The following is a 5,129-nucleotide window of genomic DNA, read 5'->3' on the forward strand; positions in this document are numbered from 1 at the left end:
GTTGAGGAGGGCTTGGGAGCCTTCGGCAGTGCTTTTTTCCGGCATGATAGATGGAGTGGTGTGATTCCTGGGGTTAGATCTTCGGAGATAGTCCCATAAAGATCTGCCTTTGAGACCCTTATATAAGGTGTCGCATTTGTTCTTGGCCTTACGGCAGACGCCATTATAATGTTTCATTTTCTTTTTGGCATCAGGGTCGTTAGGTTTAGGACATAAGGCTCGAATCTCTTTTGTTATCCAGACTTTTTTGCTCTTTGGTTTCTTTGAGGGGTTCAAAATATGATCGGGTGTTGAAGTAATGGCGGAGTTGAGTAATAGTTGAGTCAAATTCTGAACGGCGGTATCTAGATTCTGAGTGCTGTCTAAGTTAAAGTAATCTTTCAAGATTGCTTTGGATAGACTCAGTTCAAGTGTATCTTGGAATAATGCTCGGTCAATCTTGAGTCTAATCTTGTTCTGTGGCTGAAGATCAAAGGTTATATTGGGGGATGTCTGGGGAATGGAAACCTGAACCTGGAGAAAGTAATGGTCAGACGTCCCGATTACCGACTTTAGGTGAGTAGAGTGAACTAGCTGGGTTGCTAGAACTCGGTCAATGTTGGTGTTATAGATGGTAGTATGGCCTTTGATTATTGTTTCAGACATGAAGTTCTGTTGGATAAACATCTTAGTTTGTTGGATAAACATCTTAGTTTGTCGGTTGTCAGCAAGTGGTTCGTGGATATTGAAGTCCCCGGCTATGATATGATGTTCGTGGACCTTGAAGCTATGGAAATCGATTCCACGTTGGGCATGATTATAAATTGAGCTGACATGCCATTCGTCATGTTTGCTGGTAACTTTAATGGTAGTAGAGAACTTATCCTGGTGGATCACTTGGACAATGTGGCTTTGGAGAATATCTTTATGTACTAGTATGGCTGTATAAGAATAGTTATCCAGGGTCACTAGAGCTGGAAGTTCCCGTTTTCTATTGTTTTTTGTGGTTTTTGAGTTTTTGCCTGAGGCATTTTTTTCCTGGGATTTCTGACTTTTCTGATTTTTTGGGGATTTTCTGGGGAAGTATCTTCTGGCTTTAGTGACGCAATGGAATAGCCTTGAGGAATTGATATTGTTCGTTTAATTGGAAGCTCTTGTAGGCATAAAAAGTTCATTTTCTGGAGAGCACCGAGTTCCAGAAGATGATCGAGAGCGTCATACTTTTTTTTGAGGTTGTATGACGCTATGGTATAATTCGTTGCAGGTATCTTCTTGCAATTTTTTTTTTTAAAGACAAAATTCAATATATTAATTAATTATATAACTATATATCTCATAAACTACCTAATGTAGTTTGAAAATTAAGCAAATCCGTGACTAACTACATCTAGTCTAGTCGCATCGTAATATAACAAAATTATTAAGCCCTTATGGCCAAGTTGGTAAGGCGCTACACTAGTAATGTAGCGATCCTCAGTTCGACTCTGAGTGAGGGCAACTTAATATATTTAGGGCGTGTGGCGCAGTTGGTAGCGCGCTCCCTTAGCATGGGAGAGGTCTTGGGTTCAATTCCCAACTCGTCCATTTTTCTTTTTTTTGACACCTGTCCGTTAGTGAAAATTTGATGATTTTTTCTTTTGAGACTCAAAAACAACGACATCCAGATTTGGACATAATGTGGAAATATAGCTTTAAGTACTCAGTTGGCAAAGTCCAATTTTTTCCCGCCGCCATGTGCTTTTATGCAGTGAAATGCACTGATTTTGTGCGTAGCGGAGCTCCATTGGTGTCAGTAGCCGCCGGAGTGGACAAGGTATTCTAAGACATTACGATAGTATTAACTTGATTTGGGATTGATTAAATGTGTGTTGCTTTTTTCTTAGTTAAATAAGCTTACTTCTCTAAGTAATCTATCTCAGCTGTAGATAGAAGGATACTAGATCCTTGAGTAATAAAATCGTACTCCTTCCATGATAAGTGAAAGTGGCCACCTGGACTGGATTCCAGACATTTTGGAGTCTACTGACACCAGTCCATTTGGTATTCTACTAGATATTTGTTTTCGGATGAGATCGAGTTATTCTTCTTCTATTCTCTAAGTAATTAATTCTTCCTTTCATGACAAATAAAAGCCCTTTTATATCTAGATTCAGAAGAAGCTAAAAATAGTAATACACTGACTGCTCAGTGGTTGTGATCCACAATAGTGGTACACTCCAACAGTAGGTGTTATACTAGGAACCAAATCTTTGGATATCTACTAATAAACATTATAGTCATTGCTATCAAGATTACATTTACAGCCATTATTGGTTTAAGGTTGCTAGATGTCGTGCTGTTTGTCCTTACTACTATCCTTATATTTAACTTTATTATATAAAGTGTTTGTTATTATACATGAGTGCGTTTGTTTCGTCTTCATATATATTGAAGTACTTTGTAGACCTGTAGAATTCTAACAATGTTGGCGGCAGCAAAAGTAGTATGAAGGTGAGGCATGTTGAGTTGGCAATTCAAAGTTATGTGCTTAGTCATTGTTCATGGAACTTTCTAGAACACATGGAACATTCTAGAACTCATTGAGATTAATATAAATATGGGCCATGCCCCCCATAATCTGAGTTTGTCCTTTATATACTTTAGATAGTTAACATGTAAAACAAGTATAACAAGGGAATAAATATTATTGAATATTATTGTTATTGTAATGGTTTAGTTGGGTAACATAGTAGTTAAAGTATATTAAAGAAGAATAAAAACTAAAAGGAATAGATGAAGTAAGCTTTTTATAGGTGAGAAAAGAAGGTAAGACTTACCTAAAAGGGAACTCAAAGGGAAATAAAAAGGTAGTCGGAGATAAGGAGGTTGTCCGAGATAAGGAATGGAGTTAAATAAAGAAGAGAGAAGAAAAGATAAGAACAATAAATAGAAAGAAAGAGAAAGAAAAGTAAGAAAGTGTCTAGACCATTACACCCCTGTCGTAATTCCTTTCCTTATAGCTTAGCAAGCAATTCAGGATGTGTTTCAGCGTAGGATTGTAATAAATCAGGAGCTGTTTTCTTAAGTTCCGACATACGAACCCATTGGTTATTATCAGGAATATCTTCACCTAAAAATTTAATGTAAATTAAGAAACCTTTGGCTTTGCGCTGGTGTTTGACCAATCTTTCAATTTCTACTTCTGTGGAGCCATCCTTGTATTGTTTCAAGTGAACCTGTTGGTTATTATCAGGCGAGAGGAAACCTTCAGGGACAGCAGATTTTAAACGAAGTTGAGAAACGTGGAAAACATCAGACATTTTGTAGGAAGGTGGTAGCTCAATTTGGTAATTGACTTCGGTGAGTTTTTTGAGGATTTTGAATGGTCCAACAAATTTGGTGCGTAATGAACGGACTTGATTCTTGTTGTGAACATCGCCAAACGTAGATCTCGATGAAGCATTGATAAAGACTTCATCATCTGGATGGAACTCTATGTGTTTGTGTTTGGAGTTGTAGGATAAACGTTGCTTGGTGTGTGCTTCGTGGAGGGCAGCTTGAGCGGCTTGAGAGTATCTATCGAGGGTTTCAACAATATGAGTAGCAGATCTCTCTCCCCCCTTGTTGAAAAAGCAGGAGTTGGGAAGGAAAAGTGGGAGTATACCCAAGGTCGACTTCAAAAGGAGTAAGATTATTGAGGGCGGTTGAGGGGGTTGAATTGATGGTGTACTCTGCGAAAGGGAGAAGTTCAAACCACAGGTTGTTCTCATCAATGTAAAGGCGTAAAAAGTCTTGAAGGATTCTGATGTGTCGTTCTGCTTTGCCATTGCTCTGGTGGTGACGGACAACGGACTTATAATGTTCGATATGCAAAAGCGAGAAGAGAGAATCGATCAACTTATTGTCAAACTGGGGACCGCGGTCGGAAACAAGGCGGTTTGGTACTCCGTGGTACGGAAAATATTCAAATAGGAGTAGCTGAGCGAAAGCACTAGCGTCGAAAAGTTTGTTGACGGGGTAAAAGTCAGTCCGAGAAGTAAATGTATCAACAAGGACGAGGACAGAATCAACTGTGGTACCGGCATGTTGGGTTGGTGGGAAACCAGAAACAATATCTAATGAGATGTCAGACCAGCGACCAGATGGAGGAGGAGTGGTTTGTTGATGACCATGTAGATAGTGTGAAGATTTGACACGGTTACAAGTGTCGCAACTAGCAACATAATGACTAACAACGTCTCTCATCTTTGGGAAGAAAACTGCCTTTCTCAAGATATGGCTCATTCTTTCAATACCAGGATGACCTTGTGATAGGGGAAGGTGAGCAGCATCTAGGATGGATTTGAGCAAGGAGTGTGGGATACAAGTTCGGGTATCCTTGTAAAGGATACGGTGATCAGTGTCAGTGTAGAAACCAGCTTTGTCAGTGTTGAGTTGGCAATCCAAAGTTATGTGGTTAGTCATTGTTCATGGAACCTTCTAGAACTTATGGAACCTTCTAGAACTCATGGAACCTTCTAGAACTTATGGAACCTTCTAGAATTCCATGGAACATTCTAGAGCTTATGGAACCTTCTAGAACTTATGGAACCTTCTAGAATTTCATGGAACCTTCTAGAGCTTATGGAACCTTCTAGAACCCATTGAGATTAATATAAATATGGGCCATGCCCCCCATAGTCTGAGTTTGTCCTTTATATAATTTAGATAGTTAACAAGTAAAACAAGTATAACAAGGGAATAAATATTATTGAATATTATTGTTATCAATGTCTTTTGTAACTAGAGTTACAAAACTACAACAATGCGTCCTGCATCTGTAATGTGCTTCTGCAAACGCGGGTCCAAGGAATCAATAAAACGATTAATTTTTGAACGTTCTGACCAATCTGGAATGTACACAACATTCGCTTGAAACTCAGCAACGTGGGACAGAAGCGCTTTTCCTTTTTGCGCAATTGTCCACAATGTTCTTTCCAAAATGTCAACCATATCAACTCTAGAAAAGTGCGCAAGCACTTGCGCCTTAAAGGCTCTATAAGAGATATCTGACGGCAAGGAGTCAGAAAAAGAAGAAAAACTTCTAAAAGTATCTTGAGCCACGTTTCTCACGATAAAACTCATCTTATACTTGTCATTCCAATTAAGTGGCATCTGGTGTTCTGCATACT

This window comes from Saccharomycopsis crataegensis (assembly GCF_037102585.1).
Source record: "Saccharomycopsis crataegensis DNA, jcf7180000000079, whole genome shotgun sequence".
Classification (NCBI taxonomy): domain Eukaryota; kingdom Fungi; phylum Ascomycota; class Saccharomycetes; order Ascoideales; family Saccharomycopsidaceae; genus Saccharomycopsis; species Saccharomycopsis crataegensis.